Here is a 14,574-nt window from a genome sequence, read left to right as displayed (position 1 = left end):
ATTAAAAACTGTTCTAGAAAGCGAGTAAGACAAAAACAAAAGCCAAAAAAAAGTAAATAAGTAAATAACAGGGTGAGAATGGGGTAAAATGTGGTAAAACTCAGACAAAGCCTTTTCTTTTTCTGAATTGCTTTTTAATTTTGTCGGTTGGGTTTAGGGAAGTGAGTGGGTGGGTCAATCTATGCTTTTTAAAATACTATTGGTTGGGTTTAGGGAAGGGGGAGAAGGAGGGGGGGGGGGGTCGGTCAGTTAGCCAGTCAATCAGTCAAACAATCAGTCTACAGCGGCCTCTGGTGGATTTACAAGAGAACAGCAGGTGCAAATGGCACTCCTGAAGAAATTTGAGATCTTCAAAAGTGGACACAGCGTCCTCTCTTGGATTTGAAAAAAAAAAATAAAAAAATAAAGATCCCTCTTTGGACGTATTTATAGGTCTCCAGAAATGTATATTCAGAATGAGCCTGGGTTGTTTAATTTGCACCTTTGGATGGAAACATGGCTATTGATGTGAATGGGCTTTAAAGGGCGAAAGTAGATGTTGTTTATGGCCAGACAATGTAGTCCATAGACTGGCATTATGCAAATTAGATCAACCTAGGGTGGTGCACTAAATAAGACTGGAATTACTGACGACTTGTTTCAGGCTGTTCAAAGTCACTCTTTTTTTCTGAGACAATAACTCCATTTATATACAGCCACACACCCTTTCCCCCATTGTGATGCTGAGCAGAAAGTCTCGTCTTGCCCTTCTTGAGGACATTAGAAGTCAGTGAAAACTTGCGCTGTGGCCTTTTGGAGCTGTTTTGATGGATGTTATGAACTATAAGCCAGAATGACAGAAAAGCTGATGGACCACATTCAGAGATCCACCGCCTTCAGGTACTGACCTTTACACTTGACGTGCACACTGTAATATATGAACACATGTGAGTCTTGCAGGCACTAGAAGGTACTGATATGGTTCAGCATGAAAAAAACTGGTTTACATTATTGAACATTAAAAGAGAAATTTTACACAGAGAAACCGTTATGCAGTTAATTTGTATGTTTGTTTTGGCTGTTATGAAACATTCCATGCTTTTCAGTTAAACAAAGCATAGAAATTTGTTCAATTAATAGTGAGACTTGAAGTTAATTGTTTTGAAAAAAAAAAAAAGTGTGTAAGAAATAATTCTAAAATAAACAAATAAATATACACTGCAAAAAATGCAATACAAATAAAGATATTTTTCTTGTTTCTAGGCCAACTATTTAAAAATTACAGAACCCCGGAAGGGACGTAGTGGAGGAGAAAAAAATTGGCTGGGTGAAAAAAAAATAATGGGTGAAAGAAAAAAAAATGGGTTGGAGGAAAATATATATTTCTAAGTTTTTGCGTTCTCTCGCAAAGTTTTGCGTTCCCTCGCAAAGATGTTTTGCGTTATCTCGCAAAGATGTTTTGCGTTCCCTCGCAAAGATGTTTTGCGTTATCTCGCAAAGATGTTTTGCGTTCTCTCGCAAAACTGTTTCTCCACAAACTGTTTCTCCTGTTCACTGCACTCACGTTAACCCTCCCGTTTTCGCCGAAATTCTCCTGTATTTTACCATTCTATCCCTTTCTTTAAATTACTGTGCGTCGATCGTCGCCTTTCATATGCAACCTCTGAACCAGTGAATGCACGTATAAGCGCTGACTGACAGACGCGCTCCATACAGTAAACTGATCCCAGATCAGCGTCTGTACATGCCATTTACAGAGGAGCACAAAGGAGCGGGTGTATGTTTAAACAGACAAATACACTGAATAATATGTAAACATCTCTGTCCTGCATGTTTTATTTTAAACAGCTAATTTTCTCTTAAATGAGCACAAACAGTTTCTAAAGTAATGGATTGCTTTCATTATTGATCTGTGCATTCTTACAGAGACACCTCTGTTATCAAACTAAACAAAACATGAGATTCATTTGCTGCTCACTTGTTTGATAACAGAAGTGTCCCTTTAAATGACGCGTGCAGACGCTGATCTGGGATCAGTTTATTGTACGGAGCGCGTCTGTCAGTCAGCGCTTATGCATTCGCTGTTTCAGAGGTTGCAAAGTAAAAGGCAACGATCAACGCACAGATTTAATGTAAAAAAGTGGGATAGAATGGTAAAATATGGGAGAATTTTGGCAAAAACGGGAGGGTTTACATGAGTGAAGTGAACAGGAAGTGTTTGTGGAGAAACAGTTTTGCGAGAGAACGCAAAACATCTTTGCGAGAGAACGCAAAACTTTGCGAGAGAACGCAAAACATCTTTGCGAGAGAACGCAAAACTTTGCGAGAGAACGCAAAAACTTAGAAATATATATTTTCCTCCCACCCATTTTTTTTCTCTTCCACTACGTCCCTTCTGGGGTTCCGTAAAAAATCCTTAAATCAAGAAGCATTTTCTAGACATAAAAAAATATTCTGTTGATTTAAGAAATATTGAAGCAAAATTGGGTGAGTTCTTTTTTTTTTTTTTTTTGTAAAGAAACTAAAGAATCTGCCAATGAGGTAATCTTGTTTTTCCTTTTTGACATAAGATTGCTTACCCAATCGGCAGACTATATTGCTGGTTTTAAGAAAAAACTCACCTAATTTTGGAATATTATTTCTTAAAAGACAACAATATGTTTTGCTTGTTGTCTCGATTTAATAATTTTTAGAAAAAAGACAACAAAAAAAACCTAAGTAAAACCCTTTAGGGGTCAGACACATATTGCGTTTTTTCCCGTGCGCAAGTTTGTCATTTTCAACGGAGGATAATGAGAGGATATTGGAAGCGACGCGCGCAAAAATGCCACGTGACAAGAACTGACAGAGCAGCTTTTTTAGCAGTGCTTTTTAATTTTCCCCATAAATAAGCAATGTATGGTCAGCTCACCATCTTCTGAGAAAATGGTTGATGGCCACTAAGAAATCTACGTAGAACCCATGTAACATCTCCCCAAACCATTGTATGCTATTGATAACCTCTTTGTTTTTCTTCTCTAAATATAAATAACTAAATAAATAAATACTCATTCTTTGAATTCATAATTATTTGAGGTCAAATGAGCAGTCATAATCTTTTCTGCATATTTCATACATTTAAATTCCACAAGTACACTTCTATGAACATGTACACATAGCCATCACCTATATACCCAGCCTGATCTCACGAGAAAACGTAAGTATTTTACGTTTTGCCAGTTTAGTGGCTAATTCGTACGAATTCGTACGATTTCAGTCGTACGAAATGATATGATTTTAAAACCTAACCCCACCCCTAACCCCAACCGTCATTGGGGGAAAAGCAAAGCGTACTAAATTGTACAAATTAGATCGTATGAATTCATACGAATTAGCCACTAAATGAAAAAGTTACGAATTGCAGTGAGATTGTGTTGATATACCAAATAACTGCAGGTTAACTATGCTTATATAAACACTGACTTTACCAGTTAAAAGCTATTAGTTACTATTTAATTAGTTGAAGTTATTAGTAACTAATAAAGCTATGGTAACTACATGGATACATTTTCTGAATGTGATTGTAATGCTGTGATGTGCATCTTTTGTAAAGCTGCTATGAAACAATATTGAAAAGTGCTACACAAATAAATGTGAATTTAATACATTCACACTTCATTCATTCATCAGCATGCGGCATATTCTGCCATCAACCAAACAGTTTACTTCCACTATTCACAATCTTTCTCATTTCTTTTCAAATGTTCATCCTCGAAAACACCAGAGCTGTTCTGAAGGATCAGTGTGTTCTAGATCACGTTCTAATTCTCAGGCAGTGTTTGACTAATCAGAAGCAGCGAGTACCCGGAGCGCTGAGCCTGACCACTGCTCTAAAGCCAGCAGTAATTGGACCTCCAGGGAGGAGAGAGGCTGCTCATGTGACCGCCGTCCCAATCTCTGGGGTCCCGATGCAGCACTAAAAGCAGCTCCACAAAGACTCTCCAAATGCAAGCCACATACAGCTTAGAAACATCATGCCATACTGTTTTCTCTGCTGTCCACACATAGATGCATTGTGCATGTGATCACTACAATAGTACAAGGATTTTCCTTTTACTGGAAAACTGTCGAATTTAAAATGAATTGTTTGCAAAAAAATCTACACCTGAAAAGGATCAAATACTTTTTAGAGGGAGTTATGGTTATTATCTGCCTATTATTAAGTATATATGGAAATTATTTGCCAAATTTAACTGCAGTTTGGCACTTTTACTTTCATTCAGGAACATTTCATGCATGCCCCCTGTAACAAACGAGATATTGGATGAAAGAAACTGCTATTAGAGGGTTGTTTCAATAAAATGTTTAATACCGCACTGCGTGTGTGAGAGAAAAAAAACCCTCTGTATTTCTCGGTAATGTGTATAGACCATCCTGTCACAAAATGCGGTAAAAATCCTACACAATGGTAATAGTGTTTACATGTTTACACTTGGAGAGCAACAATTATAGCGGATCTTCCAGTCCATAATATTGTAGTGATATTAACATACTGTAAACTTAGTAACTAAATCATTTTTAATACGGTGTGTCATCAAAAATACTGCTGATGATACACACTTTGCAATCTGAATAAGCATAAACAAAGAACACTGATCACACACTAACCAAATCTGTACAGACAGGACAATCAACAAGAACTGGAGCCGTGTTGTTTTTAAAAGAAGATAAGCGGCAAATCCGGATTTCACCATTTCCAGATGCAAAGCTCTCTGGTACAAAAATGTTACTTACAAACATATTTATGTTGCTTGTTAGCAGAGCACTGTCATTTACACGCGAGTCCAGCTGTGCTCTCATAGCAGGGAATTAAATACAAAACCTTCATTGCAGCACATTTATAAACACAAAACTGACGATCCATGTCTCTAAACAATTCTTCTTCTTTCACTTGTTTTAATTACGGTCAAAAACACAACGTGGCATCTCTCTGTCGTCTGAACACTGTAACAGGTAAAAACAGGTCTTCGAAGCTATAATGCATATTAATTGGCGGTCTGGAAAGACTTAGAAGTCTTTCTCCTGAATTAATGCTGAAAGCTCAAAGATGTCACGTACTGGCCCGTAGAGACATCCAGTCTAAACACTGGAATTCACACAAGGATCTAATGGCCGTGGCGTAGCTTTAAATTTTATTTTCAAACCGGAAGAAAAAATTTGCTCAAAATAACGCAAAATCAACCAGCTTTCACTTTTTTGTGAAATATATGTGTCCTAATAGTGTTTTGTAGCAGCGTGGGTGACAAATATGACTGTCACCATCTGAAAAAATTGTGTTTTGAGGTTTCGTGACCCTTTAAAGTAACCCTTTATTAGGAGATTTACTGAGAGGGAAAGATTTGAGTCCGGCTAGGACAGACTACTTTGCATAGTTTTAGCTACATGACAATTTTTTTTGTTGTTGTTTTTTAAAGAAAAGTGTTGCAACACCATGAAACCACTTCTGATTTTCTAATGCAAGTCATACAAAACACAAAATACTTGCAAGTCATGTGGACATATCAACAAATCTAAATCAAGTAATTTAATCCTCCTTACACTAGCTCCCTGTTAAGTTTTGTATTGAATTTGAAACATTACTTCTTACATATAAAGCTTTAAATAATCTAGCTCCTGCTTATCTAACCAACCTTCTGTCTCGCTGCAATGCAACCCGCTCTTTAAGATCTCAAAACTTAGGGCTTCTGGTAGTACCTAGCATAGCAGAGTCTAGTAAAGGAGGTTGAGCCTTCTCATTTATGGCTCCTAAACTCTGAAACAGCCTTCCTGATAATATCTGAGGCTCAGACAAAACTAGATTAAAGACCTATCTTTTTAGCAAAGCAAATACTCAGTGCCACACTTAGTGGCATGATACATGAATGTGATCCATGCATCTCGTTTATATACTCTATGAACAGCAGCTGTGCTAATTATTCTCTTTATTCTCTATTTCCACATGGGGATACTCATTCCGAGGCCTTCAGACTATGCAGCGCCACTGATTCAATCCCAAGGTTTCCATAATCCTGGACCAGGCCGTATCCTGAGCATCTGCTGTGGTGGTCATGGAGGAGTGGAGAGCGTGAGACTGATTCCTGTGACGCTCCAGGGACAGGCGAGTCTTCGCCGGGGTTCAGCAATCTCCAGCTTCCAGCACCTAGACTGCAGCTCTGCACAAGACGTTTGGCCAGTGGAGAATGGTCATGCCTAACTGAGCCTGGTTTCTCTTGAGGTATTTTAATTCTTCACTTTCGTCAATTGGTGAAGTTTTTTCTTCGCCACTAACTTGCATGGTTTGGGATCTGGAGAGCTGCGCATTGATAGATTTGCTCTTCAGTGTTTGAACTGTCAGCAGTGATTATTAAACCACACTGAACTGAGCTAAACCGAACTTTACTTAAACACTGAAAACTGACACTGTTCCAATTTACTATGATCTTCTATGTAAAGCTGCTTTGAGACACAATCTACATTGTAAAAGCACTATCCAGTCACTGTGGCTAGTACTTTTTCAACATTACTAGCGTCTCGCCATTTTCACTAGCCACAATTTTGTTGTTGGGTAAATATATTTAATATGCGTAAATTGACATTTGCATGCTAAAATTATTTAATAAAATTAAATTAATCTTTAATTGGTGATCAAAAAAGTTACAGTAAGTATACTGACTTTTAAGTATACTGGTACATCCAAAAACTGAACAATTGTAAATCAAAATCAGATCGGCACATTTTACCTCGCGCTTTCAGAAAAAAAAAAAAAAAAAAAGAGAAGGTACCAAAACAAAGTTACTGGGTTGTCCATTGTTATGCTTTCTGGGTTGGTAGGTGCACCAGAGACCCAATCATAAACATGGAATAAAGTCATGCAGTGTCCCCTTTAAGACACTGCCTTTGCCGTAAAGAGATTTCCTAAAGTAATTACGCTCTGTTACAAAAGCCTGGGAAATTGAACCATTAATTACAATGCTGAGAGGCACAAATAAAATCTGCTATAGCCAGTTTTAGGGATGGAAAAAAGCTCGATTGTATCTGTTTTCTGTAATGAGAGATTTGGCCGGGAGCAGATGAGCATTGCATTCCAGCCCATCACACTGTAATTTCAATAAATTATCTCTTGTAGATGCAAAATATATTAACTAGGCAGAGGATGTCATAGAGACCTCCCTGTCTGCCGGTTTTTAGGACCTCCACCTCACTTTCAGACTGGAGAAATAAGCATGTAATCCAAGCCTGGGCTTTTTAGGAACAGAAGGCTCGATCATTTATCTTCTTTAACTGGACTAAACAAATCTAACTAAACAAGAACAAATTTATCAGGCCAGAACCAAACCAGAAAACAAGCAAGACATCAATTTGTTCTGTGGCCAACAAACAAACTTTATGCCACTGACTTTAAAATAAATGGCACTTGCTTTGATGTTTTATTGAATGCGGTGACATTCACAGATTTTTATGTGTCTCTAAAGTGTCCAAATGCTTTCTGAAGCTGCTGTTTGTCCTTTATTGCGGTGACCTGCTCGCTGTGACATCTCAATTTCCCCCGGGGATCAGTGAAGTTTTCATCTTATCTTGTTTTTAAAGGCCCTTCACAATACATTAAAAGTATTTACTGGTACCTAGGCAAAACAAAGCAAACCTAGACATAATGTAGAAATAAGAACATGTCTGTGAACTGCCTTCTAACTTCTGTTAAACATATAAAAGATACCTTAAGAAATACTGATTGCTGTTACCACCTGTTGCAACATAGGCTCATTCTGAAAACATAGCCCTATATACAGTACATTTCTGGAGGCATTCCGTTGGCGGACTTGAGACATAGAGATGAGTTGATCACAATGAAGAGGTTCGAGTCTGGTGTAGAACCATTCCAGAAGGCAGGTAAGACAAAAAAAAAACAAAAAAAAAACAAACAAACAATAAAATAAGCAAGTAAATAACAGGGTGAATTAGTGGTAAAATCTGAAAATGTTGTAAAAATTATAGTGCTGAGAGGGCTTTTCTTTTTCTTTTAAAAACACTGTCAGTTGGGTTAAGGGACGTGGGTGGTTGCTGGTGTAACAGAGGCCAGCTAGTGAAGTGCTGTGCATACACTACACTGTAAAAAATAAATCCGTAAAATATACGGTAAAAAAACGGCAGCTGTGGTTGCCAGTACTTTACCGGTAAAAACACGGTACAAACCGTAAAAGTAATTTCTCATTTTTACGGTAAACTACCGTATTTTATTGATTTATAGAGGTAATATGTCTGTATTTTGAATGATCAACATCTACACATCTTTTGTTACACAGTTTGACACGTTAGCAAACCCACATGCAGGTGGTGATGAGAAAGTTACATAATGAGCCAATGCTCTTCACAATCAACTTTTCCCACAAGCAGAAAAAAGTATCGGCATATAGAAGGTGCTCAGTGTCATTCACACAGCTACTAAACACCAGTATGGCAACACGCATAAAATTAAAGTCATGAAATAAACATTGTTTATCAACATTAGATGTAACATAAATCTCTAATGTACATAACTGATGGGGAAACAACTAAAAATATCCATACTAATGTCAATAAAATGCATAAAAAGTGATGTGCCATGCAGGGAATTCAGGGAAAGTCAATTTACGGTTATTCGCCGTATATATTAAGGAAACATACCGTTAACCAGTTTACGGATTTGTACTGTAGCATTTTTACAGTTTTTTACTGTTGAAATCACGGCCATGTTTTACAGTGTAGAGGCCATGGACTTTAGCCTCCTTGGTAGAGCAAACGACTCCCATGCATAAGGCCGCCAATTCGATCCCAGCTCGGAGCGGGTTGGAAGACAAAAGGTGCTTTTAAAAAAAACAATTATTTGGGTTTAGAGAAGGAGGATCGGTCAGTCAGTCAGTCAACAACAGGCTCTGTAGGATTTAAGTGAGAAGAGCTGGCACAGATGGCATTTGCGAGAGAAATTTGACATCTGAAAAAGCATACACGGCGACCTCTGGTGGAAAAACTTACCACCTAAACGTATTTGGTGCTCTTCAGAAATGTATATAGGGGAACGTTTTCAGAATGAGCCTGGGTTGACTCATTGGGCCCTATTTGACGATCCATGCGCAGTACAAAGAGCAGGGCGCAAACGCATTAAGGGCGTGTCAGAATCCAATTTTGCTATTTTCAGGATGGAAAAATCCGCTCTGCGCTGTGGCGCATGGTCTAAAAGTGTTGAGCTTATTCTTTTATTGAGCTATAGGTGTGTTTTGAGAATAAAGCAGTCATAATCTCATCTCCCATTTCCTCTAAGAGCCAGTTGTGCCACGCCATAGCGCATTTGATATTTATGGACTTTGTAAGTGGAAAAACTGAACACTTCACTAGAGAGAAAACAGTTAAACAGAGCTAATAGAAATGATAACAAAAGAAAGAAAAGAAAAGAGGAAATAGAAATGTTAGAGATGCACAATATATTGGTCATACGATACTGACCAAAAATGCTATTTTTAATGTTACCTTAATCACTCTAATAATTATCTAAAATTAGGCCGATATCTTTAAGCCCATACATTTTAAGTTTTATCTTTGTTGGTTAAATCACTTTGCAAACTTTCTGCCTACCACTTTTTTTATTTTACAGGTATTTTGATTTTGGTTAAAGGTCAGTGATTTGGTTGCTTCATATGCATTATGTTTGGCAGTAGATATTATTCTTATAAAAGAAAGTTGGACATAGAAATAAAAGCTGATTAATAAAGTTTAGAAATTAGTTCAAGCTTTTCTGAAATTAGTCTTTAAATCAGTTGTTCACTGTGTGTTTGTCTTTTGATTTAGCAATCATGCAGAAAACGTGTGTGGCACGAGCTCCTGCCGATCACCTGCTACATGATATAAAATCAGCACCATATAACAAAACGATCTCTGCTTCAAGTGCGTTTCTAAAATATGAAAAGAGAAGGGTCATTAATGAAACGATCCCCTATATACATTTCTGGAAAGTGCAAAATAAACCCCAATATGTAATTTTTTTTGCAGTTTTTGCGAATCCACCAGAGGCCACTGTGATGGTTTTCAGATCTCAAATTTCTCTCACGAGTGTCATTCTCTCACGTGCCTGTTGTTCTCGCAAAAATTCACGTTGTCCACTGAGAATGACTGACCGACCAAACGATTAACCCCACCTACCCCCTTCCTTAAACCCAACCGATAGTTTTTCCTCGTGGCAGCCTGATTTTTATCACATTTTCAAATCTTACCTCATTCAAACCCTGTTTATTACTCATTTATTTTATTTTTTAGCTTTTGTTTTTGTTTTACCTGCTTTCTGAAACGATTCTTCACCGGACTTAAACCACATCTTTGCCATCAACTCCTCTTTGTGTCTTAAGTGCACCAATGTACGTGACAAGCTACTGGGTAAAATGGTAACAGCGGAAAAAAAAACGTCCACATGGAGGTAAATGGTCAGCTGGTATCGTGAAAAGAAACAGAAGCCGTCAGCATCATCATACCGTACCGTTCGTTTTAAAGACAAAATGCAGCCATACGTAGCTCTAGCTACATAATTTGCGCTCTCCAGACATGTATACGGGGGTGTATTTTCACAATGAGCCTGTATTAGATTTACGAGCTAATGAAGGAAAAACTACACAAATATGAATACTGCACATAATCTGATTCTAGGCCCAACATCGCCTTGTCTTCGAGTTCCACTATTACCCGATCGCAGGTGACTTCATCCCCTTCGAAAAGCCCAGAAAAGATGGACTCATTGGACTTGAAATCAGAGAGTCTTCTCTCATCTTGGATGTGATTAAATCCAAACTGAAAACAGCAATTGCTGATGATTTTAGCTTTCTTAAAAATGAAATTCAAGCGCTCAAAACCGAAATAGCAAAATAACATTGTGGCAATACACTGCAGAAACAGACTAAATAAAGACTACAAGCATGGTAGTGGAAGGTACGCTATCAACGTGGTCAGATAAAGATTTTTGTAAACTGTGGTAACAGACTTAAAAGCACAGATGATCATGTTGAGAGAAAAATTTACATTTATATTTATCAGCTAAAATAAATCGACCTCCAAATTTAAAGGCTGATTTATACTTCTGCGTCAAACGCACACCGATGCTACAGCGCGACCCACACGTGGACGCATAGCTTTCACCGAGGCCATCGCTGACGCGCACCTCTCAAAAAATGTGACTACACATCGTAACGACACATAACGCAAGCTCTGTGATTGGTCGGCTTGGTATCGCTGATAAGTGTGGGCGGGACCGAGAGCCGAGCAAGCCCGATGGAACGACTGTTTACATGTGTGGAGTCCCGTGAAGGTAGCTTCAGATGGAAAGTTTTGTTTCGTGTTTACCTCATGGTAAAAGTTGTTGCACGTCCGCAGAAGTATGAATACACAGCTATGCGCATTGCATGCAGCGTGTGTCACGCCCATCACTTGACGCAGAACTATAAAACAGGCTTAATGAGTAATTGGTTATCTTTATTGGTCAAAAAAAAAAAAATTATATATATATATATATATATATATATATATATATATATATATATATATATATATATATGTGATTCAAAAATGGGTTCAAGCTTTTCTAAAGTTATGGTTTTAAAATAAAAATAGTTGTTCAATATTTGTTTTTGCCTTTAGGTGTTGCAAATAAATGTAAAAAAAAAAAAAAACATTTATATTTACAGTGGTCACTCGTTAATTGCGAGTTCTAAATTGAATTGAATTGACTTGACATTGAATTGACGTTCTAAAAAATCCAGCAATAGGTTAAATCCGCAAAGTAGTCCGCTTAAATTGTTACAATTATTATAGATGTTTTAAAACTGTAAACCCCTCAATAAAAAATTTTCTCAGATAGGCATTAACATTTTCCCTTTGTCTCGTTTAAACATTCGCGTAACTTGTATCTTTCTTTAGCATGTCCAGAAGTCCAACTTTTGGTTGGCATCTTCTTCTACCTTTTGGGTGCTATGTGGGTGCTAGATCGGCCTACAAATCTAAATTGGCCTATTGGAATTGGTCAAAAATTCTGTATCGGTACATTCCTAGGAACATTTATAATATGAAGTGCCAATAAAATAATCCAACAAAGTAGAAAATTAATAAAAAACAAAAAAATATTTATCATTTAGCAACCTTAGCTGCAACCAATAGCATCATTACTTTATCTACCAGCAGAGATGAAAAACCTTAAACTCGCCTTAAACTACAGAAAACAAATTAGGCAAACATCAGCAAAAATGTCAGATTTAAATTGCATGCTTTCAAGTATTCTGTGGCAACTAAACAACCCCAAATTAAGGAGAAGGAAAAGCCAACAGGTTGCTTTCTCTGGCTATTATAGGCTCCTTGTGTGCGACCTGCTAATGGGCTAAATGAGGTGGGCTGGGATAATTAGTGGACGCAGGTGTTATAGGTTATTGAGACGCCTTTATAAAAAGCTTCAGTCTGAGATCTGTTGAGGATCAGGAAAGCATGTTTGTTTGTGTGTGGATATTGAGAAAGCAAAAATGACGATGAAGTGCATTTTTTTACTATTGCATCTGAGAATTTAATGGGCAAGATGTAGAAATATGAGGCTAATGGAGAAAGAGAAGCTGAACTGTGGCGAGGGGGCGTGGCTGAGAGCCGTGGGAGCGGAGTGAGGCCACCGCGTAAGTAGATACACCTGCGGTGCGCACCTGCTTCGGATCCCACGGAAGGAGCTCTGAACGATAAAAGGAGGAACGATGGCAGAGGAAGCCGAGAGAGGACCGGGCCCGGGCATATTGTTTTACTTTTGCTTTCAGTTTGATCTCTAACCACACTAAAAATAAATAAATAATTGTTTCTTAGGCACAAAATTTAAATAATGTGTAAAAACAAGGAAAATAAAGCTGTGTACTATACTTTTTATTTAACAAAACATTTTTTTAAAAAAGCAATTGACACCAGTTAACTACACGTAAATGGAAAGTTAATTTCCTATATTCTGTTTAAAAAAATGCTTAAAGCAAAAGCAACCAGTGCTGCTTGCAAAAAGACCAATCTGGAGCTCTTGAAAACAGCAGGACTCTGGTGCATGAGCATAACTTTTTGTCTGGTCTATTTGAAAGAGAACCGATCGCAGCAGTTGTGTTTCCATGCACTCAACTCTGCCAGCATCACATCAGCTGTTGGCGCGAGTGATCATCCTGTCATTCGATATTCACCAGTTTTCTTTTGCCCGCAAAAACAAAATTACATTTGTTAGTCGTGTTGCTTCTCGATTCTTAGATCGCATTTGCACAAATATTGAGCCATCCTTATTGTCGCACCCTGCTTTTAAGAAAACTATGATTTAAAAATAATTTTCAACCAGCCAAAGTGGCTAGTGGAGGTGGTTGTTTAACCCGCCAAAGCTGAAATCTACCCACATTTGGCGGGTGTTAATGTAAAGCCCTGGTTATAATGTATAATGAAGGTAGATGAATTGTTATAATGTACAAAACAACATGCTACATACCAAAACACATTCTATGAAGTGCAAGCTTTTAATGAATTATAATGCTTTAAACTGTTTATAATCATTCTATAAATGTATCTTTAAAGACACAATAAACCTTATACTGCATTATATGGACAGTTATAGCTTCATTTATAATTGTAACCAGGGGAAGGATGCTGAAAACAGAGAAGTGGATCCACCTACAAGGTTTATTAGCAAGGTCAGGCCAGCAATGGTCAACACAGGGGAAAACAGATGTATACAGGCAATCCAGAATCATAGTCAATAGGCAGGCAGATGGTCAGAGGCAGGCAGCAAACAGGATTAAACAAATAAACAAGGCTAGGATCAAAAACACGGTAAAGCAAGACAAAGGACACACATTGTAATTTCACTGGAACAGATAACAAGACTCAGCAACAGTGTTTGAGCAGTACTTATAGTCCATGAATCAGTCCTTGAGCAGCTTCAGCTGTGCCGGTGCAATTAGTCAGGATCTAGAACAGAGTGCATGTATGGAGTTGTAGTCCATGAAATGGCGGATTTTAGTCTGTTAGTGCTCGTGAGTGTTTTCCAGCGATCTATGATGTTTTAGATCGCTGGTGATCATGACAATAATAGTGTAATAATACGTATTAGTGATTCATTTATTGTCACTGTACTTGTTCAAGTCACATTATATACTTTAATTTGTAAGTCATTTATACACAAAACAGATTTTTGGTGCTTGTTGCTACTTCAACAAAATCCTTGAGTTTTTTTTTTTTTGGGACAACTTAATTGTTTTATGTTTAATCCACTTAAAATTGCAAGAACATACAAGTTAGCTCAATAGATTTGTGTTGGGACAACTATTAGAAAGAGTGGGTGTCACTTAAAGTGCAATGCATAAGTCATAAGTAATTTTGATGAAATACAATTTATGATTTTCATATGTTGCGTTTTTCACAATGATCTGTAGGGTGAATAGATCATAGCAGTGCATTACTGTGAATAAACCAGTTACTGAGCAGTCAAAAAAGAATTTTTTTCTATGTTTAGTCAGAAAATAACAGTAAATAGCTTTATTCACAAAGATTTTTTGTAAAATGTGGAGT

The 14,574-nt window shown here is 37.5% G+C and overlaps 1 long non-coding RNA gene across 1 annotated transcript in view; it reads right to left on the bottom strand.

Annotated features, from left to right (window-relative positions):
- Positions 1 to 14,574, bottom strand: part of LOC147843873 (uncharacterized) — an 82,016-nt gene that overhangs the window by 53,298 nt on the left and 14,144 nt on the right. The window lies entirely within an intron of this gene.

The sequence above is a fragment of the Danio rerio genome, chromosome 5, assembly GCF_052040795.2.
Source record: "Danio rerio strain M-AB ecotype USA chromosome 5, GRCz13ab, whole genome shotgun sequence".
Lineage (NCBI taxonomy): Eukaryota > Metazoa > Chordata > Actinopteri > Cypriniformes > Danionidae > Danio > Danio rerio.
The sequence above is the reverse complement of the archived record's forward strand: the minus strand, read 5'-3'. Positions and strand labels throughout refer to the sequence as shown.